General features: G+C 36.5%; 1 long non-coding RNA gene across 2 annotated transcripts in view; it reads left to right on the plus strand.

Annotated features, from left to right (window-relative positions):
* Positions 1-9,157: 9,157 nt before the first annotated feature.
* LOC138916349 (uncharacterized) overlaps positions 9,158-21,671 on the plus strand; it is a 48,963-nt gene continuing 36,449 nt past the window's right edge. Inside the window, exons 1-2 of one of the 2 annotated variants that reach the window (XR_011423553.1) lie at positions 9,158-9,403; positions 14,946-15,071. This is a non-coding gene — a long non-coding RNA (uncharacterized lncRNA). The remainder of the gene's footprint in view (positions 9,404-14,945; positions 15,072-21,671) is intronic. The other variant, XR_011423552.1, reaches the window with a different exon arrangement.

Raw genomic sequence — 21,671 nt, forward strand, 5'->3', positions numbered from 1 at the left:
CTATGTATTTGCACAGGACAACAAAATAGGAAATGCCTGTTCCAAAGAGGACGCAGGTGTCTAACTGAAATAAGCAGGCAAGTTCTAGGCCAAAACCAACAGCAGCTGATAAGAGACTGATACAGTAGCTAGGATGGGGAAGCAATTGATGTATCTAATGGGCACCCTCAGTTTCCACTGAGCAGCACAAATACCACAGGAAGCACACGTTTATTTGGGAAACTTTTTCTGTACTCATGTATGTGGCTTCCCATGAAGCCCAAATCACAAACTAGCCATCATCGGTTCATAGAACTTCACAATAAATGTTACACCATTAAGAGAGCAATGAGACTTAAAAGCTCTGTGGATGTTTCTGAAACTCCCATTTCATTCACCACTTCTTCCATCCTGATACCAGAAATTTCACTACTGCTGATCCCTTGTTTCCACACAAACACAAATTTCTCTTTTAATCTTCCTGTAATGAGGGAGCTTGTCTAATTTCGCCATTTCTTCTCTGAGCCTGACCTTTCACTGTCTGCAAGCCAACAAAAGGCTTTTTGGCTGTGCTATTTAAATAAATCACCCCAAAAGTAGTTGATAAGGAACCGATATTGTGGTCTATTAAGCAGTACTCTGTCACTCCTAGTTTGGGGTAATTTTCAACCATGCTTTTATTAAGCTGACCTTTGCTAAAGAAATTGTCAGCAATTTAGCTAAATATTTTAGTAGCGGGGAGTCTAGAATACAATATTTCTTATGGAGAGTTGCTGCTTTTAGAGGCCTGAGGCTATTCCAAATACCTCTGACTATCTCAAAAGTGCAAGGCCCAAGGAAGCAGAGTGAAATTATTGTCAAGTTCCACAGAGCAGTCAGTTTCTTTTCGTTTGAGAACAGGATTCTGCCAGATACAGAGATGATTTTCAATGACACCAGAGTGAAATTTGCATATGATCAAACCAGTAAATTCTAATACACAATGACGTTTTCACTAAGTATTTGACAGTTTGCTCTGTGGTTAATAGTTGGACATTGGTAACATGAAATGTACTTTGTTAAAACATAGTATAAGAGTCACCACAATGACAGATCATGATACACTTTAAGGTGTTGAGGTAAGCAAGAAAAAGAATGTTTTATCTAAAAGAAAAAAGGCCCTGGGAATAGATTAACTACGTAACAAGAAGCTGGAATTGGCTATAAGTTCTACCCAGTTTTTGAACTAGTTTTATAGAAACTTTAAATGTTCAAGTTTCCTCTCTTCCACATTTTTATTTTTATTTTCTTGAGATCTGTTTTTGATGAGAATGGGAAGATGGATCTTAAGAGGAAATATATTACTTTTTCATATTGTATGCAGACCAATGAATCTGAAAACTCCTGGATACCTGGGAAATAGTTGGGTTGACCTTGAAGGTGGATTAAAAAATATCTATCAGCAGACAAATATGTTTCCATAATACTACCAGTTTCCAAACCAAATTGAAGATGATACAGGGAATATTAGTAGCCAGGAAATATTGAAAGTCATTACTGAAGCTTGAGTTCACCCTCTTTTGCCATCATTCATAAAACATGTGAATATTTTTTTCATGCCTTTTTATCAACCATTCTCATTATTCATCAGATTCATCCTGTTTCTTCCTTATCTTCACCCTTGAGTAAAAAGCTACAGATTTTTATGTGAATATTAATATTCTTAAATGCTGATAAACACAATTTAGATAATTATAATATAAACTACTACTGTTACCATACTAAGTGGGTTCACTTTCTGGTGACTTAAAATCAGACTCCCCACCAGAAGTAGTTGTCACACAAAGTAGAGTTTATTTGCAGCAAATAGGAGCCCACGTGGAATCAATTCTCCTTGAACACAGGACACCAGGGGCCTTTTATTTCAGATGGAGAATGAATCTTCAAAAGGGAGAGGTGGGTATTCACTTGCACTTCACTCAGTTGGCATCTCTCAGCTCACCTGTGCAGGTGCTGCTCTTTCAGTGGAGTTCAAGATGTATGGTGATTGCATCTCTTAACGTAACTGTAACAACAAAAATTTCAGAGAAACAGTTAAATGCTTCTGAATACTCCTTTAAGTTCCTCAGAGCAATTAGTTGGTGACACTACTGTAATTGCATTTCAGTACATCAAATAGACCTATTTGCCTTGATGCGTATGTTTAGCTAATAAATATGTGGTTCTTCTTGGTCATAACACAGGACTTATTTCATTTCTTAGTGTAATGGGATGACTCCTTCTAACTTGAAAAAAGTTTAAATGGTTCCATAGCAGACATTTCAACAATTTGTCTTTTAAGGTTCATTTGCAGCTAAAAATAAATGAAAATAAAATACTTGTTTACAAAAAGCAAATCAGCTTTAAGTCTAAAATATGTTATAATTAATGTGGGAAACTTTTTACCTTTGTAAATTAAACGTTTGCATTTATAATCATCTAACTTGTTAAATATACAACTCTCCTGGTCACAAAAACTCATAGTAGGATTTTGGTCATAAGAAAATCTCAAAAACTTTCCAAATACATAAAACATAATTCCACTATTAGCATAAGCAGCCTAAATATATAGGGACATGGGTGGTGTTCAATATTTGACAGTTTTCTTCACTCTACTAAGTAGTATCAAATGGCATTTCTAGCTGAGCTTTCAGATAGAAATTCCTTGTTGCAGTGGACTTATTCAGAAAACTCTGAAGATGAATCTTCACATCTTCTAAAAAATGCAAAATACTTTGCCAAAAAGAAAAGAAGATATCACAGGACATTCACTTTTTTAAACTTCTATTATTTATTTTCTGCATGTTTGTTTTTGTGTTTTGTTTTTTGTATTGGCAAAAAAGGGTGAGTGTTGGAATGATAAAACTCCGTTGGATTACATTGCATAACAGGATAGCAAAAGAAATAAGTCTGGCAAGATTCCTATTGCCACTATATGCACTTTCCCAAAATACAGCAATCTACTTATAACCTATGTTTCCATCAGTCTTTACCATTGCCTTCATTAAATAGAGCATGGTCCTAATGAGTTCAGGTTACCAGTTCCATTCATATGTGACAATTTTCTTCACTTTACTTCACAGTGTCAAGTTGTACTTCGAGCTTAGCTTTCACAGATATACATCCCTGGTCACTCTTAAAATTTTGGATGCATCAGTAAAAATTCATTAATATGTATGTTTAGGGCTGGAAAAAGAAGAAAAAGCCCTCAAATGGCAGCAATGGTATTTTGCATTCATCTCAAATTATAAAATCCTTAAAATAATTCAAGAACTTAAAAAGTTATGATTTAATCATTACTTCCTAACCGAAACATAAAAAGATCATGTTATAAAAATGAAAAAATGGGATAAATGGCCTGATATGACAACAGAAGCAGGAGATCTAAGATACACGCAAGGGTTGGTTATTTTGATCTAATTACTAGGCTTTGCAGTTAAAACAGAGTACATATACACCCACCTCCCTTACTCTTTGCCTCTTGTATTCCAACACATCCTCTCTCTCCTCAATACTGAGCTCCTTTTATTATTTATGGTCCACTGTGGACTCAGGTCTTCCCACTGAAAGCAGAACAGCTTGTACCAGTGGTATTCAAACTTGGCCTTAACATCTGCCTCATATTGTTAAAATACGTATTGCTAGACCTATCCCAGAGATTCTGGATCAAGAATTTGCATTTCTAATAGATTTCCAGTGATGATGAGGCCATTGGTCCACATGCCACCCTTTAAAAACCACTGCCCTGTTCTTATCTTAACTATCCTAGGCTTAGGAAGGCAAACCTGATATCAAATATTCTGTCCAAACTACCCTTCAAGATTATTGTTTCTTATCTGATTGTATAGTGTTTGGGCGAGACGCGGGATTCATAAAATAAGGAGAGGACATAGGACGTAAGTACTTGAACAAAGTTACTTCTCATTCCTCCTTTCTTTTTCTTCAGGGCGGCTAATTTAATCTAGCTGACTAAGGAAATGTGATCCAACTTAGACAATTCACACTACCATGGAAATGGAGACTTGAAGTTGTACTAAGTCAATGAAGCATATTCACTTGTCAAAAGCAGCTTGTGAATGAATGGATTCTTCCATTTTAAGTATTTTAAAGTAGGGTATTAGGAGTGGGAGGCCTTCCTGGGATCCAACTGAATTCTTTAACCTCTCAATTTTGTCTAGAGAAGCAATTTTGGGGGAGGAGGGGAAAATTCCTCCCTGCTACTTACTCTTGACATAGATAACTCAACAGGAACTGATTTCCCGCAGTGCCTCCAGTAACAACAGAGACTATTGAATTAGTTCTTCCTTCAGCTCATCCACTGGGACATGGATGAAGTGAAGGCCATACCTATTCCAATATCCTTTTGGGCCCTGTTTCCCCCTCAAGGAAGCTGAGTGATAAGTGAATTTATAAGTGAATGAGGAGCTGCTCTATGTCCCAACAGAAGAAAGGCAGCTGAAGATATAAAAAAACAAACCGTACATGTAAAAACCACATTAAAGTGAATAAGTTAATAGATAGAAAATAATAAATGATTGATGGATAGATAGATAAATAGATAGACAAGTTTATTTTCTGTCTATATCTGGGTCATTAGTTTCAAGAATTAAGTCAAAGACTTTTTCTTGCTAAGAAACAAAATGGCATGGAACTTCAAATCTCAATCCAAAATGAAAAAGACCACAAAAATAATTAGATAATCTTTATCAACTTTTCTAGAAACTGGCTACACAAATATATTTGCTTCATATGCTCTTTACACAAAATGAAATATAAAATACACATCGAGTTGAAATCCTCTCTGCTCACTTTTCTGGTCCCTTCTTGCTCTGCAGGAAACCACTATCATAAATTTACTATGTATCCTATTGATACTTTTATTACACTTATATGCATCCATGGAAAAATATAATATTATTTTGTTGATGCTTCATATATTTTTAAAAATGTTTTTCTCCATACTTTTTCAGTATTGATCTCTCCCACAAACACACACACAAATTCCATATAAAATAAAATAATATGATATATCTTCCTAAACTTCCCCTCCTTTGGTTATTTTCTAATTAGAGTCACTCTTACAAACGCATTTGTCTGATAGTGTGATCCACTGTCATGGGTGTCCAATTTTGATAGCTTATGAGAACTTAGATACAAGTTAACATTCCTGGTCTTCAGTTTTATTTACCGTACTTTTCTATTAGCAGATTTATTTGAAGGAAAAAGGTGGGGCACACAGGGGAAGCAGGCTACATTTGGCAGGGGTCTTCTCTGCTTTTCTGGATATTTAGGTAGTGCTAAACATATTAGCAGATCACTTTCTATAGAAATTTTTCTATCAGTTGACAAGAATAAACAGATGTAAATTCACTCCCTTTAGGCCTGACTGTTTTGACCGTACCCAAGATGTACCCAGAATGGACTATGTCAGTTATCCAAGGAAACGATTATGAAAAACTGTGCTCCTCAGTTATGTGCATGACATATCCTTTGCCTCATAGAATTACTGAATTGGAATACAGAATTAGAGAAACACTGAATTTGAGTGAAAGATCAGAAAAACAAGTTGCTTGGTCTATGATTTCTACTTTACTGTAATAGAGTTTTATTTTAGGGAAGAAAAAATATTGATTTGTCATTTCAAGTCTACCAAATTATGATACAAAAGTGTACGTCATAAAAAAATCAAAGTACTTCCTTCCTAAATTTGCTAAAATCTTGGAGTCGACACTAGTTTCTCTTTTAGTAGAGCACATTCCTAAGGGAATATATAATATATTCTTTAGGTAGAAATGAAATTTAAACAATTTGAACGAAGTTTATTTCCCAACAAGTTTATTTAAATTTGTAAAGAATTCTATATGAGAGAGTAGGCTAACACTATCCCCGTTTATGTGAAGTTGGTGTTTGGGGAATGTTAAGTCATTATGCCCATTTTAGAACTTTTATTCATGTGGAAAGAAATTTGAAGTGGAAGATTTGAGGAATAAGCTCCTAACTTTCCCACTGACCACCTCTGTGATAAAAATATAATTATTATTTTAATGTTTTAAAGGGTATTAACATTACACTGTAATTTTATTTTATTACAGTGTGTTCTTGTAGGAAATGTAATTTGCAAGCAGTATTTTTCTATGCGATATCTAGAGCAAGACACTTAACAAGCTTGGGATTCAGTTTCTTTATCTGATAAAAGGGCTCAGATTGGACAGACTGGATGGTCTCTCATCCCTTTCAGTCCTACCAATGTTTCATTCTAATACCCAAATCCATCTTTCTTCAATCTCCCTTTGGTGAGTGAAATTGAATGATCTAAGCTGGAGCAACAGAAAACTGCTAAATTTTGCTTATTGAATAACAACAACAACAACAATAATAGTAGATTCCATGCAGTAAATGCCTATTGTGTGCCTTGCAACATTACAGCTAATGCTCATGGGCAACCCTGCAAGGAAGTGGTAATTATACCCACTTTATAGAATTTTTTAAAAAAATGGACCCTGGAAGGGGGTAGGGAGTGAATAGTTGAAGCACAGAGGATTTTTAGGGCAAAGAAAACTCTCTGATATACTATAATGATGGACACTTGTCATTATTCATTTGTCCAAACTCATAAAATGAACAACATAAAGAGTGAACACTAAGGTAAACTATGGACTCTGAGTGGTATGATGTGTCAACGTATGCTCATGGATTGCCACAAATGTGTCGCTGGTGAGTGATGTTGATAATGGGGGAGGCTGTGCATGTGTGGAGGCAGAAGGAATGTGGGAAACATCTGTTTTGAGAGAGAATCTTCCTCTCATTTCTGCTTTGAATTTGGAACTGCTCTAAAAAATTTTTTAAAAAGTCTTAAAACACGGACACACAAACACACACACTACAGATGACACGCCAGAATTGGCATTTTACAAAGACTAGTTAGATGGAAGTCTTAGGATCAAATGAAAAGTGAAGAATTTTTCTCAGTTTGGATTAAGAAGATAGAGTTTAAATATTCTAAACCTGCAGTAGTATGCACAAGAATACAGAGGACATTGGTATGTGTATGCTCTTCTCCTAGTGTCATGTAATTCAGGTGGGCTGGACAGTTTCATGATCTCACACCAGACACTACTCAGATGCAACTTTTACACATATAGATCCATCACAGTTACATACTTGAGATTTCTTAAATGCGGAGAAAGTTTGTGAAATAGTCCAACGGCTGGACAGTTCTTAAAAAGAAACTCTTCTCCGAAGACACATCATTAGAACAAAGGTCACATTTGCCTCATTTTACTTTATTAACAAAGATCAAATTGTAGCTGGAGTTTAACTCACCTGACAATGTCTACATGTTTCCTCTAGTCTCTTGATGTAGACTATAAATTTAAAAATACCAAGACATTCTCAATATAAAAATAAAGCAGAAATTATTGGAAAAAAAATAAAGCAGAAATTGTTTCTTAGCTTTTTTTAAACTAAATTTACTAACTTCTTCAGAAGTTTTCATACTTCTTAAATGAGCCTTAGAATATTAACATTAGTATATAACATCATTTTACTAAGTTTTTCTGGTGGATTAAAGATAGCCAAAAATTCTTTGATACTCTTCCCACTGAAAGACGGAACCTAATTCCCCAACCAGTGCATCTGGGCTGGCTTTAAAAACTTGCCTGATCAATAGCATGTGATGAAAGGGATGTTCTAGGATCGCTGAGATTAGGTCATAAGAAGCCTCGCAGCCTGGGTCTCTTGGGACACTTGCTGTTGTAGTCTTGAGCCACTATATAGGAAGTGAAATTCCCTTGAGGCTGCCATGCTAGACAGACCATATATACATAGAAAGAGAGAGGGAGATGCCATCCAGTCTTCAGCTGTTTCAGCCCCCAGCTGTATCTCGAGATACCCTAGGGCAGAGACAAGTCTCCCTCATTGTTTAAATTCCTGATCCACAAAACTGTGAGAAATAATAGTAAAATGGTTGTTGTTTTAATCTAAAAAAAAAAAAAAGAAGCTCAAATAGGTTATTAATTTCCCGAATGTCATACAAATAGTAGTGAATAACCAGCATTGGTATATAGCCACGTCTTCCACCTCTCCTGTCCTATTTTCCAGTATAACGCCATTCTTCATACCCAGCCCCCATACCTATACAATATATTCCATTTGCTTATGGATATTTGATTCTCATCCTTGCAACAAACATTTACTGAGCACCCGTCACTGTTCCTTAGACTTGAGAAGCAGCGGGTTGCTCTCACCAGAAATGCAATTCGTGTTTGAAGCCTAGTTGAGTTAGAAGCTGAACACTGTTAGATAATATTCCCTATGTCTCCACTACTCTCCAGTTATAGGGTGGACAGAAACCCTCAATAATTGGGGCTTTAAAAAGACTTTAAAAATAAAGAGGTCATGTGTATAAAAAAATGTTGAAATCTTATTGAGATGAATGGAAGCAAAACTCATCATTTCCTGCTAAAAGGAAGGAAAGCTTTGAAAAGGGAGTGATTTTGTATATTGTTTAGTATAGTAATTGCAACATACTTGTATAGTATTGTACAATTTATAAAGACATTGAAACTATAGATAACATTTTTATCTGTTAATGGTTGTAAAACTAATAATAACAGAAAAAGAATAACTAGTTACTTTTAAATTATTTTAGGAAGGTGGTACTATTAAGTTCTTTTTGGTTTTTAACATAAATTCATTAGGGAAAATCATTGAGCTTATCTTTCCAAATATCAAACAAATCATAATGTATTCTTACTAGATTGATGTTTTCTTTATTCCCAGCTTGATGTCACATATCAAAGCAAGACAATATGTAGGAAGGACCTAACCTATTTCTATAATAATCATTGCATTTGTACTCTTCTGGGCATTTGAACCATTGTAACTACTGTAATTAACAGAAAGGCAATACATATGAACTCTACTCTGATTTATTATCGAGAAGGTGATGAGTCAGTATTTAACCGTGCAGGATTTAATTGGTTGAGGGAAGACACAGCATGCTGTCCTCCCGTGTAAAGGGGGTATGATGCTCCTGTTTGCTGAAAAGGTCGTAAATTAAACAAGGGGCAAAGGAGTGTAAGAGCAGAAAGTAAGCACCCATGTGAGCTTCCTTCCTCAAGAAGGTCACCATACATAAATTATACAGAATGCACACAAATGTCCATAAAGTCTGGGAACAGTTTGCCTCCCTGCTGAAAAACAACATGTGAGAAGAAACTGCTCTCTTTCTACTTCAGCTGTTGGAGGATTTTCTGCTTAGAATTTTGATCATGAGAAAGGCTGAGGACAAAAGCCAACTCCAGACAAAATGGAGCAAAAGGAAGGAAAGAATGTGATAGCACCATTCCGATCGGAATTAATCAACTCTGGACCGCCTACCTCTGGACTTCTTGGTATGGAGATAGTAAGTTCAGCATCATTTAAGCCATTTCTCGTGAGGTTTTCTGAACTTGTAGAGAAAAGAATCAATACGAATACAGCATATCTTAGAAAAATAATGAAAAAATATTGTACTGAAAACCTTAGTTTGTATAAACTGAGATCTATCCTTGCTACATTTATTTTGTTCTAGTTCAGATATGTATACATATGTGTGTATGTATGTAGTATATGTGTGATATATATAAATATTGCTAGAAGCTGTTATGGTTCTTTTTCTTTATAAATATACAATACAGAATCGCCTGCTCCAATTACCTCCCAATACTCAAGGATGGTTTTTCTCTCTGTTCTCCTCTCCCCTCTGCCTCCAGTTCCTAAAATGACAGAGGCAGGTATGGGTTTTATGAGGAAAGGAACATATTTTAAGCTGAGGACGACCTCAATATATCTTCTAAAATTACTATAGTCATGCTGCACTACTATATTAAGTAGAAGAAGAAGAAGAAAAAAAAGAAGTGGAGGAGAGGGAGGAGGACAAAAAAAAAGAAAAGGAGAAAGAAGAGGATGAAGTAGCAATTACTTAATGTTCATATTATGTGCCCACTGTTAAATTTTCCACCAGGACTTCATTGTCTGGGGTTTTCCATTTTAACCATTCCACTGTCAAGGTTATTCAGCGAAATGAAAAGGAGGCAGAAGACTTGGCCCTATGTTCAAGAAGCTTACAAACATTCCTCTTCCATATGGCAAATAATGAATGTGTGTAAAGTAATTGTGCCATCTATCAGCCTGAGCTAAGTGGAATTATACATTTTTTAAATCTAAGGTTACGGATAAAGGCAGAATGCTAATTAAAGTTGCTGATTTATGGGGAAACATTTTGAAAGATCCAAATAGCAGCAAATCAACGGAATTAATACTTTATATTTCTTTCTTTAATATTTAGCACTGAAACTTCAAGAAGCAAAATTAGTTTCATTATTTTGTCCTCTGCTGAAGTAGGCTAATTCACTTGGTCATGATGAGTATGGATCTGAATATCATTTGTAAATCTCAGGTATTAATTATTCTTTAAAACTGAGTATAAATTCATCTGAATGGGTAAGAAATAAAGTGAGCAATATGATTATGACAAAATTTTCTCATTATGGGAAAATATGTTGCCTTTTTTATGATAATCAATAGAATAATACAGATAAAATAAAAATTCACAAATTATGAAGTCTGATTTAAACTATGGGATGATTCTATTAGACTTCATCTCTTTTGGTTAGAAAGCGTGATTTTAAGCTCCTTGAAATCAGGAAACATATCATATTTAACTCTTAATCCTTCACATTACGTAACCCATGCCTTGCAATATAAGGTAAGATTTAAGTATTTATGAGTTAAATTGGATCTACAATTAAGTAAGTGTTTCTGAGTTTACTTAGTTCTATAATAACCCAGATTATTAAGCACCCAGCAAGAATCGTGAGACAAGGCAATAGGAGAAGACCAGGTGTCAGTTCAATTCCAAGGGCAATTCTCAGGTATAATTAAGATGGAATATACATAATTTGTGATTTTTTCCGAATTCCTTCAAATAAGTGCTTTGCTTAAAATATTTGGCTCATAAACAATAGCTTACGCTGTTTCCTTTGTCCAGAATCCTATTCCAAGTCTCAGGTTAAATGTGATTTCTTTAGGAGATCTTCTCTGATCTCTCAAACTAGGTTAGTTAGATTCTTTTACTAGACACTACCAATATCATATACTTACCCTGAATGAATACAAAGCCCAATTGCACTTGGGTAATTATTCATGTTTGGTAATTATTCATTTGTTTTCTTCAGTGGATGTAAGCTTCCCAAGAGCTCAGACCAGTTTTCTTATATAAGGCTCTATCCCAGTGCCAAGCACAGTGTCCGACATCTTGTAAGACTAAAAAAATTTGTTGAATGAAAGAATACACAGAAGAAACAAGGCTTTCTTATATAAGGCAGCAAGAAGCCAATTTCTATGAACTGTCACATATTTTATGAATAACGCCAAGGAAAATACTCCAAATATAAGAACTGAAACACCAGGATCAAATATGTAGTAAGCTCTCAATTTTGTAAAGAATATAAACAAACATGAAATGATAGAATACTTCAAGATGTTATCTCTGTATTGTAGGAATATAATTGTCTGCTTTTCACCTTGAAATTGCTTATACATTTTTTCTATTTTAAATTTAATTTTTGCATTTATTAGATAATATGTGTAAGACACTTTTAAAAACTAGATAGCATTCACGACTCTTATGGAGAGCAAACAGCAGTCCAGGGAAATCTGTTTTCAATTATTGTATGTATGTATTCACCTGCATATTTCCAAGTACCATGCTAATGTTGTTAATTCAATATTTTCAATATTAGACACTGTTAATGAATTACTACTATGTGTGGAAACAATGTAAGTCTTTCTTTTGAAAGAAAAGTACAAAATCAGAGACATGACTCTTTTTAAGAAGCAAATCAACTTAAGCAGTGGGCTTTAAATATCCCATTTTGTATTGATAAGAAAACTGAATTGATGGCCTGTGAACTAACCAGACACCCATTAAAAGGGTCAGAAAAGACATGAATACATTGAACTTACCAAATAAGTTGAATTTGACTCTTCTCTTTTCCACAGGATAAGTGATAGAGCTATCATATTAGTCATATATGTATGTTAGAAAAGGATTGTTATCAAGTTGTTTTAGTTCAAAGCCTGTCATTGTCCTTCTGGAATGTAATCATCAAAGTTAATATGAAGGTCAAAGTTGCCAAAAACTGTTTTAGTACATTGAGTGAAGTCTCAAAGTATATAACCAGGGTAGGAGAGAGCAATGGTTCACAAATTGCATTTAGAGTTAATCAGCTATATATAAAAGAAACATAAAATTAAATCACTGTTTTTATTTCTTCTATCCCATAATAAATGATTTCTTCCATGTTCCCTACAAAAGTATCAGTATTGGTTTTCAAACACATTAGCCTCCCCCTTTTTTTTTCGTTTTATTACTTTACTTTGTATCTACCAAGCTCTCTAATAGAACTTTAAAACATCTCCAAATATAATCCAAAGTATCAGATAATTTATGGGGTGCCTTTTTTCCTTGACAGAACTCTCTTGGATCTCTGTATCATGCTATTCCAATCTGATCTGGTTTCTCTATGGGACTACAACATAGCTGTAATCCTGGATTTCACTTTCACGATCACTGTGGACTCATTCTACTTTATTGGTTCTCTGTTTTCTAGAACCTATATCTTCTCGGTTAATTCATTTCCTCATTTTAATAGAGGAAATCCTCCAAAAGTTTTCAGATAAAGGACACATCTGGGGTACCTTTATTTGAGATTTAGCTGTTTATATCTTCGTTTCTTTCATCACACTTGGTTCATAATTTACTTATAGAAGTATAGGTTGGATATTATGTTCCATCAGATTTTTAAATACAGTGTTCCATCATAGAGTTCAATGTGTAGTTGAGAAACCTGATATTAGTCTGTTTTGAGATCCTTTACATATTATTTATTCCTTTTGTGGTGGTGTTGGTTGTGTTCTCTCAGGCAGCTTTTGGTACACTCTCTTTATTTCCAATATTTTGCATTTACACTCATGTAAACTTATGTGATCATTTTGCAATCAACATGCTAAACATTTGGTAGATATTTTCAATCTGGGAATATTTGGCTTTCGGGACAGCAAAGTTTTCTTGAATTATATTATGGACATCGTCCTCCCCTTATTTTCCCTTCTATCTTTTTGGAATTTCTATTAGTTGGATATTGGGCCTCTTTGGCGAACCTCTAATTATTCTATTTTCTAGCTAATTATTTTTTGACTTTTTGTGATGTTTTCTCAGCTTTATCTTTAATCGTTCTACTATTATATTTTTTACTTGGATTATCAATATATTATGTACAAGTATATTCCACTTGAGAACATTTTCTTTTTTTTCCCCCTGCTTTATCTCCCCAAACCCCCCCGTACATAGTTGTATATCTTAGTTGCAGGTCCTTCTAGTTGTGGGATGTGGGACGCCGCCTCAACGTGGCCTGACGAGCAGTGCCATGTCGCGCGCCCAGGATCCGAACCCTGGGCCACTGCAACGGAGTGCTCGAACTTAACCACTCGGCCACGGAGCCGGCCCCTAGAACCTTTTCTTGTTTTCTAGTAGCTAACTTAAATTACAACACTTTATCCTATTTCACGGCTACAGTATCTTCTTATTTCTTGGTGGCCTATTTTTTTTTTTAATTTTTCTCTGCTCCATGCATTGACTCTCTTTCCTCTGATTTCATTTTTTGTTTGGTTGTGTGTTTCTTTGCTTTGATCTTTTTCTTGTAAAAATCTTTATTTAATGGCTGATGATTATTGGTGCCTGCTCATAACTAGGAATGACACTTAGGAGTGAGGAACTGGAAAGCTGCTGTGTTTTTGGAGTGAACTCGGTCAATGGAAGACTGCACCAAAGGGTGGGTGAGCGCTGAAGCCATATTGCCAATACCTCTCAGTATTTTCTCTTAGTCTAGCCTGTTTTTCCAAAGAACAATCCTCTAATTTCCTGTCTGAGGTGGGGTAGTGGTGGAAGGTGTTAGCATGTCTAGCAACATCTCGGTAGCTGACTGGATAAGGGGAACTGGGCACATCACTGTCACTTATTTAGAGTTTCAATTTATTTGCTTGTTTCTAAGTTTGCTTCATTTGTTACTCATCTTTATTTGTTACTCATCTTTGCCTGGTGTTCCCACAATCTCTACGGTTAACCAGAGATCATCCATTCTTGTATCAAGTTGAGGGACAAGTAGTTGCCTGGCTTCAATGGGAAAGGATTTGGGCACCTAATTGTTCTCCATACTAACTTGCATCTAATGTTTCACTTTTTGGACCCATTCCTCACCCCTGACTTCAGCACTACATGGTATTTCTAATCTTCAGCCTCTTCATGCTTCTGTTCTGTAAATCTTGTATCTTTGCAGCTTTCTGTAGATGAGCTGTAGGCAGTTGGTTTACAACCCTTCCTGCTCTATTTTGTTTTGTTTTTTCCCATCTGCTTGCCATTGTTCCAAATGTTATAGATAGCTCTCATCTCTGAATCCTTCTCTTTTTTATTTGTCTGTTTATACATCTTTGTTTTATTTGGGGCTCAAAAAGGGAACAGAGAAATGATGTATGTTTAATCTACTGTATGCAGCTAGAACACGTACCTTCTCTGTCTTCTTTCTCTACCACTGTCATCTAAATCAATAGTTCTTAAGAAAGGATTTTCATCAAAATCACTTGGAAAAGTTTTCCACACCCTGTGAGATCTGAACACTACAGTTTTAAATAACTTATCTATTTGTAGGCACATGTCTAGTAAAACACTACTGAGTCTGGTTATCTGTTAGCTAATTCAGGTCATTAATAATATGACTATGGATCTGAAGTGATTTTACATTTTAACACACATTTCTGCATGTACCATTTCATTTGATACTCCAAAAATCTGTTTTGCTTGCCTATCTTACAGCTGTTATCTCTCATCCCTTCTTTCTTCATAACAGAACCCCCATTTATTTCCATATGATCAAAGAACGTGACCCTCTACAGTCCCTGCAAGTGAATGATCATGGCTCAACTAAGTCACTCGTGGCCGTTCTCTGCTTCTCCAGTGAATGTGTTATGCATGGGTATGTGCTACAAACCTGGTGAATGAAAGGAGGGCAAATATTCCAGAGATTTCTATAGAATAAACATTTTTTCCTCCCTAGTAAATATAATTGGGTACTATGACATGACCATTCTTGCCTTTGGCTCTTATCATATAGAACCAACAATGGTTATGTTGTAACTGCCATCCTGAGATCATGAAGGGAAAACCAAGGCACTTGTGCAGAAAGTGACCAGTACCTCCATACCATTACACTACAAAATCCATGAACCCTAGGAGCCATCTACCACAAGATCGATTGTTACATGACATAATGTGTCCATAGTTTTAAAACCAATGTCAGTTAGGTATTCTATTATTAGAAATCCCAAATCTCCTACCCATATACTGAACGCCCTCATTAATACTTACAAAAATACAATACTAACCTAAAATATATTGCTTTCAGTCATCTCAATTTAAATCTGGGCCTATTCAACTTGATTTAAATATCCTGGGTTGAAATTAAAAGGCATAGAAGTTTCCTTTATATTTCTTAACTGTGGTTACTTGATCGTTCTTGATAAACTGCAATTTTAGATTCATTTAATGTGAGGATAAGGGGAAGAAGAAATGAGGTCGTTTTATGAAAAGCATCTTTCCTGATCTAATAAGAGAGATTTCTGCTATTGCTATTTTTAAAACCGGAATATAAAACTCGCTTGCCTTAGCTGATACCTGACAACCATGAAAGTGCCAGATGTCAATTGTGTGGTGGTTTTTTGTGGTAGTTTTACTTAATTAGTTGTTTTTATCTTATTAAACTTCCTATCATGCCCAAATACTGAGAAACTTCTGTGGCTGTGGAGAGGTGTTGAATTGTTCTGTGACTCAATGAACTGCTGAGTGTTGTGGGTGGGGATCAGGGGGAGAATGGAAAAAGCAAAATATTTGCAGCTCTGAACTGCTTGAACCAAGGCAACACTCCCTGTGCCAGTTGCACAGTGGAAATGTTTGAAGAAATTCTTAAATTTCTGCCAGATTGTCTGGAACATTTGGAAAATCAGGCTTTCCAATGAGACCCAATTTTATTACTCTACGTATCCTTTCATCAATAGTATAGTGCTTTGAACCTTCCATAGGGTAAATCAGTATTTGTTGTTATGGTTCAGAAGCCTGAATTTATACGTGACTTGGGCTGTCACTAATAATCACGTCTCTGCATTAGCCTACATCCAATAAGACACTCAGTGGGGATGTGTGTTTAGATTTCAGCCCTGTAACGGTCTTGCTTTCTAGAATGTTCTTTATAGAATGACCCCAACACAAGTATTCGAATGTATATTACCTTCTAACTGGAAACTACTTTCATGAAGAACTAAGATTCCCAAAAGGAGTAGAAAGGCAACCCTATAAATGATATAAATACCTTTATCACTTTTCCTTTCAAAAAAGTCCGTTCAGTCATATAACTTAATAAGCCTTGTTCATCTTTATAGATTGCCTACAAGAGTCTGATAAGGGGGCATAAGGCCCCTCTCTTTGGTGAACCTATATCCTGATGGGAATGGTGTCATTCCTATTTCTGTAGAACCTTCAGTCTGCCAGTGACAATAGGATGCACCCCCAAGAGCACAAGTTTACGGAAACAATTAAATCGGTGCCAAAAGAAATCCTTAATGGTTTAGCTGAAAGTCTACTATATCCTTAAGAATTTCCTCTCAGCTTTTTTCTCACATTTATCTCTCCCTGACTCACTTACTCATCTGTTCATTAAGGAAACACGTATGGCTCAGTTACTAAGTGCCAGGCACAGTTCCAAGCACTGGGGACACAGTGGTGTACCAGATCTTCCCAGGCCCACACTGTCAGACATTCTAACAAGATGTCATAAAACAACTAATTGCAGATGTGATAAATATTTTGAAAGAAGTGAGGCTATTACAAGACCATTTTACAATGTGAGACTAGGAAGGCTTCCTGGAGGAAGTGAATTAAGCAGGACCTAGAAAGAAAACAGAGACCCGTAGAGTACTTACTTGTGTTGATGATGTTTCACCAACCTTCTCTGACTGTTATTTAGCATCATTCAATGTAAATACCTTTAACTATAGTGTAGATAGTAGACTTAGTGACCAAGATGGCTTTGATGGTCTCTCCAACTTGACTAAACTTTAGACAGGTTTCTTCCTGAATAGAGGCCCCTGACCTCCCTTTTCTTAAAGCATTTCTGCCTCTTTGAAATGTAGATCTTCTTCCAGTCACTTGCCAGTTTTACAACCCAGCAATGTCTTTCTCAAGGACTTGGGAGTCATCACTTTTAAATTTAATCATCAAGAAAAATAGTGCCCGTTACCTCCAGTTTCTGTGGGAGGGTAGAGCCAATTAGCAAAGCCAGATGCCCTAATTATATTGACCACCCACCCCCTAATTCCCTGTAGTACTCTTCTACTACCTTACCCCAGAGCTTAAAAACTTCCTGCTTTTTGTCTCGGTGAAGTTGAGTTCAATCCCTCTCCTCTATTGCAAGTCTTGACCTTGATTGCAATAGTCTCAAATAAAGTCTTCCTTACCTGCTTACTCCATCCAGTGTAATTTTCCTTTGACCTTAGCAAGTGTGGGTTGCAAACAGCGTACTGTATTCAAAATCACAAGACCAAGATTCAAGTTATGTAACCTCTATTCCTTTAGGAAAACTGCTCAATATTTCTGATCCTCAATTTGTTCAACTGTAAAAAGAGCATTAAAAACTCCTACATTATTATGTCATCAGAAGCGTTCAATGAGATCATGTTGTAAAAGCATCTTGCAAACTGTTGTATGCTTTGCTCATGAGAGTTTTATCCTGCTCTCAGTGGCTAACATAGAGTTGAGAGGTAGTGGGGCTCAATGGTTGAGCGTGTGGACTCTGAAATCAGAGTGAACCTTAGTAAGCTTCATAACTTCTCTTTGCTTCAGTTTCTCTAACTGTAAAATGAGGAGAATAGAACTTTCTATGGTTGTGAGCAATTTAAGGAATTGAGTGCTTAGAGCAGTCTCTGGTAGATAAGTAGCACAGGTGAAAAAATAGCCATCATTATTAGTATATGCACGATATGGTCACAAAAGTAATTGGGTCTCCTCTCTCTTTAAAGGCCGCTGGTGACCTCTCAGTGTTTTTGGTTTAAACCCAAAGCTTTAATGTAAGCCCTTCACCCTGATATCCTGTGATCTGGGCCAAATGTTTGTCACAACTTCATTCAGGTGTCATTGATCTGCAATAAACTGCACGTATTTAAATTGCATAATTTAATGATTTTGAAATGTTTATGCATTCATGAAATCACCAAATCATGTTCTTTCATGTATTTCATTGTTAATAGAGCAGGATTCTGTGGGCCTCAGATTATGCATTTTCATCACCCTAGACTTCTCTCCTTCCTGCTTTCCTCTACTCCGCTCCAGAAATTTCCACCAGAGTCCTTCTGACTTATCCTTCAGATCACGTCACGTGTTACCTCTTCAGAGAAGCCCTGGCTAACCCACCAGTCTCAACCATCTAGTTACACAGCTCTCCCAATGTTTCATTTATACAATTTCTCAGAGTAGTGAACTCGTGCACTTAATATTACATGGCTGTTTCATTCTCTCTGACTGGTCTTGAGGCTACATGCTAAATATTGTATTCCCAGAGCTGAGCTTGTAATGCTTTGGCACCTAACTGGAAATATGGTTTTCTCAAGTCTAATATTTGCCTACCAATTTTGTGTAAGATATTTTAGCAATGCAAAGATTTTTAATTTTTGCGAAGTTAAATATATCAGCCTTATGTCTGGAGATACGTCGATCTCTGTAGGCCAGGCTCTTCCTGAGGGACCTATTCAGAGCCTCATCCAGGAGGCTCTTTGACATCACCTTCCAGGCTCCAACCCGGCCCATAGGGGAAAAATCTCTGCCCAGCTCTCCCCACTGCAGTGGCCAACTGTCCCAGTTTGCCCGGGACTAAGTGGTTTCTTGGGACTGGGGCTTTCAGTGTTAAAATCAGGCTAGTCTTGGGAAAACCAGTATTACCCTAGACCCAGACTCTCCGAGGCCAGGACTCCCCTCTCAGCCAGCTGCCTGCTGGTCTCAGCAGCCTTGTTTCTAGGAAAGGAAGATTGGTTGGAGTTGGGAACAGAGAGAACCCAAGAATCAAACAGATCTGGTCACTATCTTCCCTGAAGGATACGCATTTACCACTTAGCCTGGCACACACTCAAACAGTATTTGTTGAAAGAATAGATGAATGCTATTTTTTATATAAGGCAGATGAGCCTCTGCCACAAGAGTCCAGTAGCTCTTTGGGAAGTTATCGTGCATCTCAGCATTGACACCTCCCACAGGATGTGGGTTTCATAGAATGTAGGACAACCGATATTATTTTCCCTGCTGGAAACACTCAACTTAAGTTTTAGGAAGAGATTTAATTAATAGCAAATAATCTATCAGCAACACTTTTGGAAATTTCACATGGAAAACATTCTCCATTTGAACAACAATTCCCCATTTCCCCCATCACCTGGCAACCACCACTCTGATTCTATGAGTTTGACTATTTTATATACCTCATATAAGTGGAATCATACAGTATTTGTCCTCTGTGACTGACATTTCACTTTGCATAATGTCCCCAAGTCCATCTATGTTGTTCAGCGGGTATAAAGTTACAATTATACAAGATGAATAAGTCCTATGTTAACAAACGGTTTTGTGCATTTAAAAACTTGTTAAGAGGGTAGATCTCATGTTAAGTGTTCTTACCACCAAAAGAAAGAAAGCACAAGGGGACACAAGAATCTTCGGGAGGTGATGGATACGGATGTTCTTGTTACCTTGATTGTGGAGATATATATCACAGGTTATGCATATGTCCAAACTCATCAAAATGTACACATTAAATATGCACAGTTTTTCTCTATATTAAGTACATCTTGATAAAGCTAAAAAAAGAAAGAAAGAAAACTTTTTTCCCAACCCCAAATTCCAGTATCTGTTTTCTGCTCTGTCACTGCACAGGTAGAAAGTTTACTATCTGGGCCCAAAAGCTCATCTCCTCAACTGAATAAACCCTTCCACCATTAGACCCCACTTCATTCATCTACCTGCCATGCCTCAGGAGTCATGTTCTCAATTCTTTGGCTTTTCCCAAGCCCAAACAGTGTGCTTTGTACTCATGTATTCCCAGATTGATACTTCAGTCTCCAACCTATACTGTAGTCTGAGTTTTTGCTTTCCTTTCTCAATTACCCCAAATTCAGAGTTAACATTTAGTCAGTACACTCATGTGGCTGTACCAGTTGTTGATAACTGCCATCTGTTTTTATTGGTCTTCTGCTGTACTGATTGCTAAATATTTTCAATAATAACAATAATGCTACAGTGGCTGATATTCCACAATCTCTCTCTGCATCCTCCTCCTGCTATCATATTATAAAATTTGAATCCATCTGGAATAGGTCAACCATTAATAGAACGTTTGCCAAGATATAAGCAATTTATTAAACCTTGTTCTTTTTGAGCAGAGAGATTCATCAACAACAAGTTATTGGGAGGGGAATGGGCTGAAAGGAAAATAATTAGAAGGGGAAAGAAAGGCCACTCAATCATAATCTTTGTATTCCTCATGTCTTGTGATATGTCTGACAAATCATAAGCACTCAAATACTTGAATGAATATATGAATTAAATGAATGCATGAATAAATAAAAGAGACTTGCTCAAGATAGTCTTTGTCTCACTCATATTTGTGTCTAGAGATGTCCCAGGCATAATATCTAATTGTTCCATTGCTTCAGAGAAGACTTCTTCATAGAAACTTTTTTGATTCTAATTCTAATTCATATACTAACTACTATTTTTGGATTTCCTCCTACCTCATATCTTGTGAGAAATTTCCAAACAGCTTCTGTTTTACCTGATGCCCTCTCATGGTGATTTACTATTCAGTTAATTTTGACCTCATTATTTAAACATTTGTCTCTGTTCTACTTTCTCTTCCTCCTCTTTTTTCCCTTCCCTTTCCTTCCTGAACAATTAAGTGTCCAAGCCAGTAGGTTAAGAGTACATGGCAAGGTGAGATGGGGGCACAGAGGCTCAGAGCAGGGTGTCAGAATTCCAGTGGGGTGAAGAGGGTGTCCACATGGGATGGGGTGGGACTTGCGATAGCAAGAGGAGGTTGTTTCTGTAATGGTGGAGTGAGCAAGTCATGGATGAATTAGAGCTAATGAGAGACAGCTTCCCCACTGCTGAAGGAAGTTACAAACACGGAAGGGGGAAAACTAGAATGTACCCCTAGAAATGTGATGTTGGAGTTACATTGGATTAAATTGGAAATATGATTGTGAACTTTCTCTCTCTCTCTCTACATATATGAGATGAGTGAAATATGACTGATGGATAGACAGAGAGATACTGTGAGTGTGTTTGTGTATACATACAGACCCTGGCTCTGTACACTGACAGGGCCTGAGTGCCGTGATACCCTGATCTCAATAAGCATATCTAGCCCAGATACTGTTTTCTAAATATTATGGTCTACTTAAAAGGAACCAAGCCTCCTTGTAGAAATGGATGATTCCAGCCTGGGATAAAGAAAATACACAATAATCCTGAAAATCTAATG

Source organism: Equus caballus, chromosome 11, assembly GCF_041296265.1.
Source record: "Equus caballus isolate H_3958 breed thoroughbred chromosome 11, TB-T2T, whole genome shotgun sequence".
In the NCBI taxonomy this organism is placed as follows: domain Eukaryota; kingdom Metazoa; phylum Chordata; class Mammalia; order Perissodactyla; family Equidae; genus Equus; species Equus caballus.